A 17278-nucleotide genomic window follows, 5' to 3' on the forward strand; every position below is an offset into this window, starting at 1 on the left:
GGTTGGCTTATAATTTTTGACAACTTGTCAGTAATCTTAATTTAAAGATAACACTTGAGTTCACACATGCATTTAACCATGTTTTATTGGATAAGTCAAAATATTTATTTAAAAGCTATAAACTATGGTTTGAAATCCAAAATAGCTAAGTACAAAGAACATGTTGAAACCACATTATATTGCGGTTGGTTTATTACATATGGTGTTGGATCACCATACTTTGTAACTTTATTTTTTCCCCACCAGTAACAATTTTATACATGCCCTAAAGAGCAGGCTACACTATTAAGATAAAGCAGAAATTGATTTATGGTTTGAATTCTATTCATATGGTACTCAGTCTGGTATCGGTTTTGGAATCTTTTGCATACATAACAAAAACAGAGCAATATTACACCTACATTGTCCAAATAAATAGTTTGGGCTTTTATTTATTTATTTAATTTATTTATTTTATTTAATTTATATACCGCCCTTCTCCCGAAGGACTCAGGGCGGTGAGTTTTAACAATAACACTAGCAGAGTAGATGTGAATTCCATGGCAGGCTACAGCAAGATTTGTTAACTAGCACTTTAGAATTGCAGGTAATCTTTGACTTAACTAGCACATTAGAATTACAGGTAATCCATTCATTTAGTGACTGTCTGAAGTTACAATAGCATTGAAAAAAATGCTAATGATCAGTTTACCTGCTTATGACTGTTGCAGCATCCCCATGGTCATGTGATCAAAATTGGCAACTGGCATGTATTTACAACAGTTGCACTGTCCCAGGATCATGTGATCACCACTTGTAACCTTTCAGCCAGCTTCTGACAAACAAAATCAATGGGGGAAGCCAGATTCATTTAACAATTGCAGTGATTCACTTAACAACTTTTGCAAAAAAAAGGTCATAAAAACTCACTGCCTTGCTTGCCACTGGAAATTTTGGGCTCTTTTGTGATCTTAAGCTGAGGACTGCCTATATGTGCAAAATGGATGTATCATGAAAAAATGTTAAAATGATTGATAGCTAGCCATTGTTAAGCCATATTATTGTTTATTGGTATGGAACTCCGTGTATCTATTTTATTTGTCCAGTTCTGCAAGTGCAAAGGAAAATTAGTTGTTCAGTTTAACTGGACTGGAAAGAAGTGACAAGCTTCCTTCATCTGGGTGCACTGGACCTAGTCAAAATTGGGTCACTCTGTACTTACAATTCATCACAAAAAACAATCACAACTACAGGAATCTCTGCTGCTTCTTTGGGTCACTCAACTTCTGCTGTGTTGAAGGTGATGAGGCTCTTTCTAGTCGTTGCCAGCGACTGAAAGCTGCAATTTGTTTTGATCATCTGCACAATATCCCCCAGTTTGCTTTCTTTCCCCCATGATTAGCATTAAGTAAACTATTGTTAGTTGGAAAAAGAGCTATCTGGTAGCTCCTTTTCCCACTAACACATTTTATTAAAGTAAGTTTTCATGAGTTCACTTCATCAGATGCCTAAAGTAGCTAGGCCAGGGGTAGGCAACCTTGGCTCTTTTATGACTCGTGAACTTCAACTCCCAGAATTCCTGAGCCAGCCATGCTGGCTCAGGAATTCTGGGAGTTGAAGTCCACGAGTCATAAAAGAGCCAAGGTTGCCTACCCCTGAGCTAGGCTAATATACGGTTTAAACTGGAAAGGTGGGAGGAAGGGAAGAGAAGGCAAGCTGGTTATACCGTTGCAAGTTACAGTGAGAGACAGAGTACAGATAGTCCTTGAATTACAACAGTTCGTTTAGTGACTGTTCAAGGTGACAACGACACTGATAAAAGTGACTTATGGCCATTTCCCATACTTAAGACCATTGCAACGTCCCCATGGTCATATGATCAAAATTCAGATGCTTGGCACTGGTTCGTACTTACAACCGTTGCAGTGTCCCGGGGTTCTGTGATCACCATTTGTGATCTTCTGACAAGCAGTCAATAGGGAAGCCAGATTCTCTTAAGTTAAGTTACTAACTTAACTACAATGATTCACTTAACAACAGTTGTAAAAATGGGGCAAAACTCACTTAACAAATGTCTCACTTAACAACATAAATTTTGGGCTCAGTTGTGGTCACAAGTTGAGGACTACCTATATAAACACCTTATCAATTAACAACTGTAATCTCTTAAAAACCCACTGCATTTGTTGCAGCCTACTAAGATAATCTGAAACCTTTTGATACTTCCTGTTTCCCCAAAGTAATCACTTCCAGGTCTGCCATAGAGTACCATAAAAGTTGAAATGCCCTGATATTACTTTGCCCTTATTTATTGTGATACATGAAGACCTACAGTCTCTATCCTAAATGTTCTCTTGAAAGACTGCAGAATTTATTGATAGAAATAGATTCAGAAACGGAACTTGTTAAAGACTGTATGATAAAATGGGCCCAGAATATTCAGGAGCCAATAATGATGGATACTTGGGGAAAAATCTGGGTCAGAAATGTAAAATTTACACAGGCACAAAATTTAAGAGGGAACTTTTATAAAATGTTTTATAGATGGCATTTATTTTATTTTTTTTGCTTTTAATATATTTTATTGAAATCATCCACAACTACATCATAACAATACATCGCAGTGCTTATTAAAATTCTTTTAAAAAAATACAAAACATAATAATAAACATTCTAATGATTTAGACAAGTTGCTGTTACATTGTATAATCAATCCTTCCCGTAACCATCCCTTTTTGTCAACCATTCATACCACGGTCTCCAAGATAAATAATAATCTGTATCCCCCTTATCTTTCAACAGCATGGTCAAATGGTCCGATTCCGCACAATCAATAAATTTCTTGATTAACAGATCCTTTGGAGGACTAACAGAATTCTTCCAATATTGAGCCCATAAAATCTGTGCCACCGTTAACAAATGCGACATCAAATACCATGCAGATCTATTCAGATTGTCTGGTTTTAAGCCTAACAAAAACGTCTCAGGAGTCAACTTAACAGAATGTCCTAAAATCTCATTCAACCATATATGAAGCCGATGCCAATACTTCCTTGCTTCGCCGCAGGTCCACCACTGGTGATAATAGGTGCCCTCTCTTTCTCCACACTTAAAACACGCTGGGGACACACCCAAAAACATTTTACCCAATCTAGCTGGAGGGAGATGCCAACAAAACATCATCTTATAAACATTCTCCTTATACGCAGTAGATTTCGTTAGCCTAACATTTTTCTCCCAAATGGACCACCATTTATCACAATCAATTTGGTAACCCAGATTCCTTACCCAGGCGCCCCTAAAGCCCTCTGTAAGCTCATTTAACCCGTCCATATCCAACAGTAAAGAATAACATTTTGCCAGCAACTTCTCACTTTTCCCGAAAAGAATCTTATCGAATCCTTGAGCTTCTCTAGTAATCCCTGGCACCACTTTCTCCTTCATAAACCGACTGCGAAGCTGCATATACGCCCACCAATCTACCTGGATACCCTGTTCCTGCAATTGCGATTTAGATTTCCATTTGAATGCAATAATTCTTTATAAATCACCCTTTTTCTGGGTTAAACACATTAGGGTAGGTCAATGCTTCCATCGGCGACAGCCAATACGGAGTCCTCGTATAAAACTTCTTCCTAACGACCAAGCCCCTAATAATATATTACGCAAATAATGCCTAATAAAATATTTCGGTGGGCTTCCTGACTCCCGCCACAAATGAGCATGCCACCCTTGGGATAGATCATGTCCCTCTAACGCTAACAACTGCCTATTTTGGAGAGTCATCCACTCCCTTATCCAAACTAACAACACCGCAACATAATAATACTTCCAATTAGGGAGCCCAAGTCCTCCCTCTGCCTTTGGTCCTTGCATTATCTTAGCTTTAACCCGAGGTTTTTTACTTGCCCAAACATATAGATGGCATTTAGATCCCAAAAAATTAGCATGTATGTACCCAAATTATCAACCTAAATGTTGGAGGTGCGGTTGTGACGATGCAACGTACTATCATATATGGTGGACTTGCAAAAAAGTTAAAGCTTTTTGGATTAAAATTTGGTGGAATATGCAGAAGATATTTAAGAAAAAGATAAGGTTTTCTCCGCAGTTATTTCTGTTGGGTATTATTACAGATTGTACTGTTATAGAAACTAAATTTAAAGCCCTACATGGCAGGGGGCCGGAGTACCTTAGGGAACACCTGCTGCCGGCGTCAACTTCCCTCCGCCCTGTGCGTTCCCACAGAGAGGGACTCCTCAGGGTGCCACCGGTCAGAGAATGTAGATTGGTGGCCCCCAGGGGGAGATCTTTCTCTGTGGGCGCCCCAGAGTTATGGAACCAGTTACCGGTTGAGCTCCGGACGGCGCCCGATCTTCGCTCCTTTCGCCGCGATCTGAAAACATACCTGTTCGAACAAGCCGGCCTGGCCTGAGGGTGGGATTGGTGGGGTTTTTTATTATCATTTTATTGGGGGTTTTATTAATGTATTTATTGTTTTTTATGGGCATGTATTTAATTACTTTTTAATTTTTGTAACTTTATGTTTTTTATTCTTGCCCTGTACACCGCCCTGAGTCCTTCGGGAGAAGGGCGGTATAGAAATATTAATATAAAATATAAAATAAATAAAATAAAAAATAAATTGATGTTGAATTTAATAACGGCAGCAAGACTTTTGGTATCGCAATATTGGAAGGAGGAGGATCTGCCTACTATAGAAGAGTGGACTCTAAAAGTTTCAAACCTAGCAGAAATGGCAAAAATTTCAGCATATTTGAAAGATCAATCGCAACAAAGATACATTTCGGAATGGAGAAGATGGATTGACTACATTCAGAATAAATATGGGACTAAAAAGTTTCATTTAGCATATGAATGAGTATTAGAATTTAATAAGATGCATTATTATTTAGCAATGTCTAAGGGGAGTTAAAGTGCGATAGGATTTAAAGTGTATTCATAGATAGTTAGCATACTCTAGTTTAAGTTTGTTAGAGGCAATGCCCTGTATTCAGCTCTGGGAAGTGGGGGGGGGAGGGAAGGGTGGGCTTTATGGGGAGGTCAATTTATGTTTAAAATGTACTGTAAAACTTTTCAATAAAAAAAAGACTGCAGAATTTATTTTGTTGCATTTTCTCCATAGTGAGATGCCCAGACCAAACCATCTCTCATTCCAGTCATTCTCAAGATGTGCTTTTCTTCCATTCGTTGCTTGTTTTAAGAAGGACTAATATTTATCCATAAAGTAAACTCTCACTATAGAATCCATTCTAGAGTAGATAATTTTAATATCCACAAACTTGGTTATTTATTTCTCTATTAAATTATCTCAGAACAGCCTTCTCCATCCTACTGCCACTCAAAGGTGTTTGAGTATAATGCCAAGATTTTCCATTCAGACTGGCTATTGTCCTAAAGAAAAACTCAATTTAACAGGAAAGAAGTTGCAGAGGCTACTTCCACTTCACTTTAACCTACAATGTTTCAAAAGGTATTTGAAGCCAATTTGCAGTCCTCTTTATTTCCACCAGTTCTGAATGATGCAGTGAAGGGGAGCTATTACGCTTCAAACCATCATTCTTCTGTGATATTGAGAAGGCATTATGAAATAGGTCTGAGTGATGGAATGCGTGGGGGTTCCTGTGCCCAAAACTCTGCAAAAATGCAAGCAAAATCTTCACTGTTCGATTTTCCCCCCAGCTTAATAAGGGCTGGTGATAAAGTTAGAATGAATTTTGGGACTGAAGGCTACTCCCCCAGGCCTCTCTTTCAGCATTGATTTAGCATTTCTTTATTAAGCTACAGATCACCACTGCAACTGAAGTAATAAACTCTGGCTTAATCACAGTTAAAACAACGATTCTGGCAGATTATCCATCTATCTATCCATTCACTGAACTGAACCTTTTATGGAAGTGGAACTGACTTTTTAAAAAAAGATTTAACAGTAATTAGTAATGAATTTGAAAACTTAAAGCCATGTAAAAAGCAGTCAGTACCCCAAATGCTAATTAGCAAGAGGGGAAAAAAAACAACAACCCTCGGGCTCTTCTTAAATGTAGGCCAATCAAACCACACATGTATGTCAAGCAGAGAATTCCAGAAATTTGCCCGAAATATCCTGGCCAATCTGTCTCCTGAGACATTTCTTATTGCTTCATTTTATTTGTGTATAGCAAGGTCTATCAATACTTTCAGCACTTAAAACCCTTTTAAGCTAAACACAATTAGCAGACTACAATTCCGAGCTGTACCAGGCAGAACAAACAGAAGCAAAAAAAGAAAAAAAGGAAAAGAAATTAGAGCACAAATCTAAACTTACTCTTTGACAGGAGGTTTTGCTGGAGAGACACAATAAAGCATGAAGCAGAAAGCACGACATTTCCAGATAAAGGGTAGGAACAGCAATTCTGGCTCTATGTGCTACTTGTTGGAGAAGCTGGCATGGGGAGGCCTACTGTCTGCCTTTTTTATATGAATGACTTAATAATGGGTGGGTTGACTGACAAGCATCTACCAATCTATCTTGTGATTCCTGGCCTTACCCTATAAATTCTGGGGCAGGCCGGCTTTAAAACAATCTAATACCTTGCCTGGACAAGTTTGTTGCTGTTGTTGTTGCTGCTGTTATCAGAATCAGAAGCAAAATCCTCAGATTTCACATCTAAAAATGGAAGAGCAGGGAAATTAAAAAATGAGCATACGTCAATCAGTAACATGACATCTTTAATATGCCACGAGTGCTACCATTTTAAATACATTATTTAAAAGTACTGCCATTATTAAATACTTTATTAAAAATGATAAAAGCTTACAGTAAAATAAACTCTACAAATGAGATAGGAAAGATGATGAAATATATAGATGAATTCTACTTTAACTATGTGCATAAACTTAGGAAACGCTGTAAGTTTTCTCCAAATAAGGCAGACTCCATCATTATAACTTTCTATAAAAATAGCATCGAAGATCAAAGATGTAACCCAAGATAGGTCAAGCATTCTACAATGGAACAGGAACAAACAACTTAAGCATTTGAATAACTTTTTTCAATGGGAAAAAATGTCTTGGAATTGAGAAAATATTCAACAACTGGGGTAGATAAGTGTTAGGACTCTGTACAGTACAACTACAGTAGCTTTTCTACTCCCTAGACTGAAGAACTGTCCAGACAGATATTTTCCTGTGAAATGATAAGAATATCATTTGAAGCTCTGAACTGCATACATTTAGAGCCACATTAAAAGCCACAGTTTTCTACATGCTGTACCAGCATGTTCTTCCTGGTGAAGGGTATTAATATAGCAGCTGCATCAATTTATCACAGGACACCAATAACCTTGACATTCAGGTTGCTGTTCAGGATCTAGAAGACTCAAGGCAGGCAGGAATCAGAGTCCAATCAATATCTGCAGAAGAAAACTCTCCCAAAGGGGAGGGAACACTAACCAGTTATTTTTCTTATTGATTTTGGGTTTATCATTTCAGCATTGAATGTGCTGGTAAGGAATATGCTGTACAGGCAGAGTTAACTCAATTATAAAAATTTTCCTAATTAACTATAAGAGTTTGCTACTCAAAAGTACAATTTTGTGCATTTATATCTCATAATTGGCATGCATGATACTCTTGGTCAAATTTATCCCCACAACAGTCTCATGAAGTAGGATAAGACGAAAGGGAGGAATTGGCTTAAAAACAACAAATAAGCCTTAAGACTATAGATTTTTCAGTGTGGGTCTCCCTAGTCCTAGCCTAAGAATTATTCTGACACTTATTTCAGTTATTTATTTATTTATTTTATTTTATTTTATTACATTTATATACCGCCCTTTCCCGAAGGACACAGGGCGGTTTACAGGGTAATTAAAAACCAAAAATACAAAAGTTAAAAACCAAGTTTAAAAAAGATTAAATTTATCCCTGTATAAATAAAACCCCAATTAAAATAAATTAATCCTCAGCCTGGGCCAGAGAGCTCGAAGAGCCAGGTCTTCAGGCCCCGGCGGAATGAACGGAGGTCGGGGGCGGTCCTAAGCTCCACTGGCAGCTGGTTCCAAAGGGCAGGCGCCCCCACTGAGAAGGCCCTATCCCTGGGTGTTACCCGCCGGCAATCTCTTACCGGTGGCACCCTGAGAAGACCCTCCCTGTGGGAGCGCACTGGACGAAGGGAACTTGATGCCGGCAGCAGGTGTTCCCTCAGATATCCCGGACCCAAGCCATGTAGGGCTTTATAGGTCATCACCAGCACCTTGAATCTCACCCGGAGGGCAACCGGAAGCCAATGCAGCTTGCGGAGTAGAGGTGTTACATGGGAGTATCGGGAGACCCCCATCACAACTCGCGCGGCCGCATTCTGCACCAGTTGAAGCCTCCGAGTGGTCCTCAAGGGCAGCCCCATGTAGAGAGCGTTGCAGTAGTCCAAACGGGAGGTCACGAGCGCATGAGTGACTGTGCATAGGGCATCTCGGTCCAGATAGGGTCGCAACTGGCGCACCAGGCGAACCTGGGCAAAAGCCCCCCTGGTCACGGCTCCTATATGGTCTTCAAAATTGAGTCGTGAATCCAGGAGGACGCCCAAGTTGCGAGCCCTATCAACGGGGGGTAACACCTCACCCCCCATCGTTAGAGATGGAATAGTCTGGTTGACCCGAGATGCCGATATGCACAGCCACTCAGTCTTGGCGGGATTGAGACGAAGTTAATAAACTCATATAAAATATTTAGAAGCCACAAAACTATCAAAATTCCAAACTAAATCTCCCAATTTCCAATGTAATTCAATCATAAGTTTCATAAATTCATTCATATTCATATGTGGAATAACTGTCTTGGTTCTCAAAAAAATCTACTGCGGCCAGGAGACAAATCTTTGGGGGAAAGGACTCCCAAGATCAAAGCATTGTTATTAGACATGAGGGCCTCAACACCGATTCTAAGCACATTTTAAACATTCCTGTTTGCAGGAATGGGAAAAAGCAGCTGGAATTAAAAAAACAACTCCTGTTATTTTTTTTTGCAGAAAATAAAATAACAGCTAAGTTATTTTGTTCAGGGTGTTTGTTCCTGCAAAACCTAGCAGAAATATCCGTTACAATAATATTTTTCATATGCTTCCCCACAGCCTAGTTCAGGGGTAGGCAACCTCGGCTCTTTTATGACTCATGGACTTCAACTCCCAGAATTCTGGGAGTTGAAGTCCATGAGTCATAAAAGAGCCGAGGTTGCCTACCCCTGGCCTAGTTCATATGTTCTTAGTATTATACCTGAGGTTTTGCAGTTTCTTCCTTAGAGACCAATGCCTAGAGCCCAAAAATAGTAGGGCATAAACAATTTCCCAGAAATATTAATAGGGACTGAGAACAACAAAAACGGAGAGAACAGAGAGGCTTAAGACACTACGGGCAGCCTAGTTCATTAATCAACCAAGGTAGAAATGTTGATGAAAAGCATCTCTAGACCTTTCTGAGCAGGGTTTTCTATATCATTAAAACCCTCTGCTAATGTAATGGTTGTACAGAATCCGGACAATGTCTTCCCAAATCTGCATAACTGCAGTTCTTTCTACTAGTTGGTACTTTTTCTGCAGGGAAATAGTATTGAAGCAAATTATTGATGGATAAATGCTGGGGGTTTGCATTTTTTTTTCTTTGCTATGTTTTATTGCAGTTGTGAGGACCACAAAGACTAAAGAATAGACATGCAATTTCCTTTTTTAATAAATTAGTTTACATTAATCTAATGTGCTGAACCACAGATATCCCATTCAGGTAGATGGATTATTGCCCCAGCCTTTGGGAATGGGTTGTGTATAAAATAAGTAAGAAAGATAGAAAGTTGTACTTAAAACACAACTGAAGAGCTTGAAAGCAAGGAAAACTGCTTTCAAAGATGAAAGAGGTGTGTGCGTGTGTGTGTGTAAGAGCTGTGTGTGTGTGTGTGTGTGTGTGTGTGTGTGTGTGTGACAAAGACCTGCCACAACACAAACACAGAAGGAAAAAGCTTGCCTTGTAGTGTAACAATGTACATATTGGTCTTTTGGCAACTTTATGGTTAGGAACAGATGTCTATGGATGCTTCTTTTGCTCTACATTTTTAAACTACAAAGTAGTTTGACAAACAATAAAATCATTAAAAAGATATTTATAAGCTGCCCCATACCAAAATTGTATCTAGGGAGCTGCTAAAAATGAGTTAAAATGAATAATTTAAACAGACAGGTTATATCTATCTAGGAATGATAGCTTTCTAACTAGGATGCTACTTGGTGAGTCAACAAAAATATTTAGACAAAGTTTAGAAAAAGAGTTCAGAGTTCAGTGGGTACATGTGGTACCCTGTTCTCAAACAGGCTATCCTTAGATATAGCAAATGGTTTATCAGTTTATTAAATAAACAAGTAAAATCATCACATTTTGGGGGGTGGGCAGGAACAGATTTAAAATCAGGGAGGAAGGAAGGAAGGAAGGAAATTAAATTTTTGCAGTTCCCACATTATTTCTCTAAAATGACTACCCTTCATTTGCTTTCTTTTTTAACAATCCCAAAGGAGGAATACAATCCATCTGAACATTTTTTTAAAGCATAATTCAGCCTGTAATCAGAAGACGATGCTGTCTTTTCGGAATTGGACCATAGTGAAATTTAATCAAAGTCAAGATTGAACAAATAGTCTTAAGTTGGCACTACAAGCTTACTAAGCCTAGAATTCCCCCTCCCCCAGAACAGGGAGAGTGGGATTTTAGAACAGGGATGCTTGAATCAAGAATGCCCCTCAAAAACAACTTGTTCGGACAGTAGTAAGTCATGAATATTTTGTCTCTTCTACATTCCCCATCAACAATTGTCTTGCACTGGGAACCTTCTTAGGATGCTAATGCACATTTCAGGATTATTTTGCTTTTAAACCCTACTTTGACAGTGGCTATTAAATCTTTAGACCTACTCAGAAAGACCTACCTTTAGAAGCCAAGTAGATGGACTTTCTGTTCTGTGTCATTGAAATCTCTTCCACTGTCCATTTGTTTTGCTCCTCCCTTTAGTCTTTTCTCCAACAGTGAAAGAGGGTATACATACCTCCATCTCTTCCAATATTTCCCAGCAACCATCACTTTATGATGCAAATTTGGCAGAAAGCTGACGATTGGTCCAAACTCACCCAGCCGGTTTTCATGGCTAAATGTGGCTTTATGCACAGGTCATCTTGAACCTCATTCAGTAACTTAAGAGGTCATTGTAGGCTGCTTTGTGAACTAGGGCTCAGCATATTGGTATATTTAATCATTATCACTGTGGCATGAAATAATGATCCCTACTAGCGTTTTCTGTTAAATATCTGCTCACTGCACCATTTTAAACTCATCCATGGTTTTATCTTGTACCATCTCCAATGGAGGCACAGAGCAAGAACTCAGATGAACCCTCCTATTACGATTATATTTGGTTGTGAGGCTTGATCAAATCCATTTCTTTCTTTCTTTACTTACTTACTTAGTAATTTTAAGTCATGTAGTGCATTACAGTTGCTTTTAGAGGTAGGAGGAAGTACAGTAATCTGCTTCAAAATCTCTTATTGAAATCAGCAGGAACATAAAAGTATCCACTTGTCAGAGACTGCAGCTCCATGGCTGTAGCTCACAAACAGGGCTGGCTCAGCCTCTAAGCCAGGGGTAGGCAACCTCGGCTCTTTTATGACTCATGGACTTCAACTCCCAGAATTCCTGAGTCAGCTGACTCAGGAATTCTGGGAGTTGAAGTCCATGAGTCATAAAAGAGCCGAGGTTGCCTACCCCTGCTCTAAGCATTCAAGAGACAGGCGGCGCACATCAGCAATGTATCGCATTGGGCTGTGGATCTGATTTCGCATTTATAGCTCGAAATGCTTTCTTTCCTGTACTTTGCCTTTCCTCCAGACTCCCTCCCCCCTCGGCCTTTAGTGATGGTGACACTGCAGCTTTCAACCAGTTCAAGAGATGGTCTCTTGGCTGCTTTTGCTAGCTCATGAAAGGCCTACTTATAATTTGTGGCTTAGTTCCAGAGAGGCTGGCACTATCCCCAGGTATCTTCTCACCATCCTTCCTAACGCAAGAGCAGCAATACTGAGCCAGCATTCAGTTTCAGGCTTAAAGTGTTGCACTTTTTAAGCACTACATCATTTTTAATGGTTATTTTAATGCGTGACAATGAAATCTTGCTTTAACTCTGGTAACGGGAAAAGCAGCTTCTAGATTCAGGGCAGGTGCCACGAACAAGAAGGGGCAGCTATAACATTGCTGTGATATGTGACTCAGTAGAATGGCAACCGCCAGGGACTTCAGAAGAAGATGAGAACTAATTCTGTTTTCTTCTGTCCTTCCTATCTCAGTTAAAATATTGAGAATTAGAACATCTATGGGGGAAACGAGCCTGCTAATTTATTTCTTCACACTTTCTTGTTCTTTTACACACTTAACTCCAACTTAATAATCTTTTGCACTAATTCCTTCCTGTTGCACAGAAGCTGGATATGGTGTACTAGTCATATAGTTACCCTTTAAATATGAAACCATATCTGGGCTACTGAAAGGCACTTTTTAAAAGCCTCCCTTTGACCACAGCAGCTGTGTCCTGTTCTCCAGCAACCCAGCCATCTCCTCTGAAGCCCTGTCATGCTTCCAGGTACTTTTGGCTTCTCTGGACAAAGCTCTAAATGTATTCAGAATAACATTTGGTGCCTTTCCTCTTTTACAGCCTGCCAAGAAGCAACCCAGCTGAGTTGTCATCTCTGCTTGCCTGCTTGATTCAATCATATGTAGGTTCCAGGAAAAAAAAGAAAAAATGCTGTTCAGTTTTTCCAAAATGGAAAAAAACCAGAGCAACAAGCTCAGCTCATAAGCAGAACGTGCAACTCCAAAGAGCACGCTCTGTTCCAGACCCCTTAGCAAACACAGAGAACGCAGACAGTCCTGATCCCTTCATTAAGTGCTCAGTGGTGCAAAATCTTGCTGCTCCTATGGCAGCTGTGCAAAATTCATAAATCTGTATTCCTGCCAAGTTAAGGCTTACATGTTTTTTCCTAAGTCATAACTTTTCTCCCCCTGGAACAAGTAGTGCATGAAGAGTTCAGATCTCAAGATCTCTAATATTAGTCCATATTAGAAATACATGTCTGCAATGTAAACGTTCGCCTAGTGCGCCAGTTGCACCCCTTTTTGGACTGAGATGCCCTATGCACGGTTACCCACGCCCTCGTCACTTCTCGCCTGGATTACTGCAATGCTCTTTACATGGGGCTGCCCTTGAAGAGCACCCGGAGGCTTCAACTGGTGCAAAATGTGGCCGCGCAGGTGCTTATGGGAGTATCTCGGTACTCCCATGTTACACCACTCCTGCACGAGCTGCATTGGTTTCCGGTTACCCACCGAGTGCGATTCAAGGTGCTGGTAATAAACTTTAAAACCCTACATGGCTTAGGCCCGGGGTACTTGCAAGACCACCTGCTGCCATTGTCAACCTCCCATCGCCTGGTTCGCTCCCACAGAGTTGGCCTCCTCAAGGTGCCGTCGGCCAGGCAATGCCGGCTGGTGACCCCCAGGAGGAGAGCCTTCTCTGTGGGCGTGCCGACCCTCTGGAATGAACTACCCTCGGAGCTGCAGACGGCCCCTGACCTTCGGTCCTTCCGCCGTGACCTGAAGACCTGGTTGTTCCAACAAGCGGGCCTGGACTGACTACGTTTTTTAATTAGGCTTTTTACTGGGTTAAATTGTCTTGTATTTATTACATCTATTGTTTAATTCTTTTTAAAAAATTTTACTTTACATTTTTTAATTTTTAAGGTTGTGAGCCGCCCTGAGTCCTCAGGGAGAAGGGCGGCATATAAATTTAATCAAATCAAATCAAATCAAATCGAATCAGATCAAATCAATGACTCTCCATTCATCTGGAATGCTTTTCCTGTCCTTTTAACTCTTAGAAATGCTGAAGGAAACTTTGTGTGGATAGCAGGAGTTTTAATATTAGATTTAAATAAGGTAGTGAAGTTAGGACCAGCAACTGGCATTTGTGCCTGCATCAAGCAAAAGGACCTTGAGTAGATAGATGATAGGATTCCGTCCACGTCAGTGGTTTGAAACCCTAACGCTGAGTTCTTCTGCACAGCCCATCAGAGCAAAAAAAGTTATTGGTGCTGCTGGAGTCCAAAGCCTGCTGGGGCACTGCCTTGCCTTGTGCACAGGTGTTGCACCAGCACATGTGATAGGCATGCAGGAGGAAGAAGACACCATTTGTTCCTGCTTCCTGGTGTCAGAGGGGTATTTTACTGTGTTACAGAAGGCAACATATTTTTGCTTTTATCAATCATCAATAATGTCTTGTTAACTTAACTATAGATTATTTATTATTTAAAATTATTTAATGAACATTTTGACAGCTGCACGAACAAAAGCAACCTGTCTCTCTGTCTCTGTCTTTATATATACAGCTACATACATACATACACACACATACAAATATACATACATTGGTATTTGACACTCCTGCTGTATTTGCCATCCCATCTCTCAGTCTTCTTATGGTCACATTAAATTTGGCCCCAAAGTCACATGCAAATCCCTGGTCACAGGTTCTCTGCAGGAAACTAAAAGCAAAGGGTAATCTTGCTGCTAATGAGAAAGGGCTACAATTGGGCACAGATTTCTTCATTTAAATTGCAAGGAAGTTTAGGTAACCAGCCCCAGTGCATTTAATTGCTCAGAGTCCTTCTGAAGAGAAGATGCAGCTAGTCATAAAAATAAAGAGTAAAGCAACGTATGTCTTGCTGTCGCTCTCTGACTGATGGATCAGGAGAGCCTTTAATATGATCCAGAAAAGCAGGTTTTATGTACACACACACACACACACACACACACACACACACACGTGTTTCTCCAAATGAACCCATTCATTTCTTGGGCATATACTGCCTGAGACAGGGAGGCAGAAAAGCCTGAACCTATAAGCTCAAAGGGGGTCATGACATTTGCTAAGTTTTTATAATGTAAAATTATCCAAATGCACTCTTAGAGGCCCTCATTGCCTTAGTGCAGGGATAGGCAACCTTGGCTCTTTTATGACTCGTGGACTTCAACTCCCAGAATTCCTGAGCCACGCTGGCTCAGGAATTCTGGGAGTTGAAGTCCACAAGTCATAAAAGAGCCAAAGTTGCCTACCCTTGCCTTAGTGAAACTTTAGCCCATCACTGTTCTGTCAAGGAAGGCTTAGACCGAAGAGTCAGCATTTGATATCAGATACAAGGGCTGACCACATCCAGACTTGACTTCCTTTGTCTTTTCTTTTCTGGATGCTAAACCTTTGAGAAGAAAGAGAATGCCAATTTATCAGCATGTTTTCATCCACACATATTGTAAATCTATTTCAAGACTCCAAGAGTCCTCCGAGCACTCCATATTTACACTTCCAAGTAAGAATGCAAGAAGCTATGACCAAAGGAAGAAGGTTCTTCTCTCCACTTCAGTTAACATATTTTTCACTTGTCTTTGAAGCCCATAGTCAACCCAAGGGGGTTTAAAATAGTCAGACTCCATATAAGTAAAGCGATCATATATAAAAATAAACGATAAGGTGCAAGTAGGCCTCGACTTACAGCAGTGACATTCAAAGTTACAACGGCACTGAAAAAAGTGACTTATGACCGTTTTTCACACTTACAACCATTGCAGCATCCTCATGGTCATGTGATCAAAATTCAGATACTTGGAAACTGACTCATATTTATGACGCTTACAGTGTCTGGGGGTCATGGGATCACCTTTTGTGACTTTCTGACCAGCAAAGTCTATGGGGAAGCAAAATTCACTTAACAATTGTGTTCCTAATTTAACTGTAGTGATTTACTTAACAACTATGGAAAGAAAGATTGTAAAATGGGACAAAATTTTGGCTCAGTTGTGGTTGTAAGTCGAGAACTACCTGTACACTGAAGTTAGCTTAAAAATAAAAGAGAGCAAATGGAATGAAAAGGTTAAGATGTTGGCTGAGATCTTGGAGACTCTTGGAGAGTCTTCGGGCCAGACACTTTCTCCAGTCAAACTACTCTGCACAGTCACTGTGGGAAAAACTGGAGGAAGAAATACAAGCTTAAGCTTCCAAAAGAAAGGCAGGATATTAATAAAACAAAGTAAAATAAAACTAGTGTAGAGATGGAGGTCAAGGATATGAAGGGACCGTGCGCAGCAAACTGCCTGCCTTAGTATCCTGTTATCCACATGTCCATGAGCTCATTCCAATTAGGAGTGCCAGGAACTAACTAGATAAGAGAGACTCTGCCCTGGCTTGGATGTTTCGGATGTTCTCTAAGATTGACTGGGGAGTACACCAATAAACAATGCTTTTGCTGTGCGTTATTTCCTGCCTGTTAAACTGTATAAATACAATAAACTCTGCGTCGGCAGACAGACATTTTGGGACACCCTGCGATGACTGGTCTCTGAATCCCACAAACTAGCATCCAGGATAAAATCTTATCATTTGACTAGCAGAAGCACTTCCAGTCTAAACAAGCTAATAATTTAAAAAATAACTATCTGATACTGTGTCCATTGGTCCATCCAGACCCACACTGATAGGTAGTAGCTTTCAAAATCACAGAACACGCTTTCTATAACTACCAAACCAGATGAAACAAAATGAAATGAAACCAACAAACCAAACCAAACCTTTATTATTGTCAAAGACCAGCATATTATAACACTGTATCTGGAATAACAACAACAACAACAACAAAAACAACAATAGAGTTGGAAGGGACCTTGGAGGTCTTCTAGTCCAACTGCCTGCTCAGACAGGAAACCCTGTACCATTTCAGACAAATGGTTGTCCAGTCTCTTCTTAAATGCCAGAGGTTTTTTTTATTAAGGTTTCTTAACCAACCCAGAAACAACTTCCAACAGGGTCCCATACTGAATGCATTTCTAAGGCAATGACTGATTGATTCATAATTAAAAGAATTGGGTTAGGTTCCCTTATCCTCATCAATTTTTTTCTGACAGCCTTCTATTGCTTTCTGGCCATTATGAACTTCATAATGATCACCAGCTTGTACCATCTATGCCACCTGAGCATAATGGGGGTTAGTACAAACCTATTTGGAGGTGTCAGACTTTTAAGACAGGCTTGGTCAGGAGACAAACACAGCAAGGAATGCTGGCACTCTATTGTAGTAGAGCAGGGGTGTCAAACTGCTGTCCAGTGGACCCGGATGCATTAGCAGGAAACCGCACCCACCCCATTGCCGGCAATAGAGAAAAAGCTCAGATACATT

At 40.1% G+C, this 17278-nt stretch overlaps 1 protein-coding gene across 10 annotated transcripts in view; it reads right to left on the reverse strand.

Moving 5' to 3' along the window:
- Positions 1-17278, reverse strand: part of TMEM63C (transmembrane protein 63C) — a 97146-nt gene that overhangs the window by 72358 nt on the left and 7510 nt on the right. For 2 of the 10 annotated variants that reach the window (XM_081313354.1, XM_081313353.1), the window contains exon 2: positions 6571-6646. The exons of 7 other annotated variants lie outside the window; for them this stretch is intronic. The gene's annotated coding sequence lies outside the window, so the exon portion shown is untranslated. Of the gene's footprint in view, positions 1-6570; positions 6647-14478; positions 14494-17278 lie in introns of those variants that run through there. One more of the 10 variants, XM_081313355.1, reaches the window with a different exon arrangement.

This window comes from Vipera berus (assembly GCF_964194415.1).
Source record: "Vipera berus genome assembly, chromosome: 1".
Lineage (NCBI taxonomy): Eukaryota > Metazoa > Chordata > Lepidosauria > Squamata > Viperidae > Vipera > Vipera berus.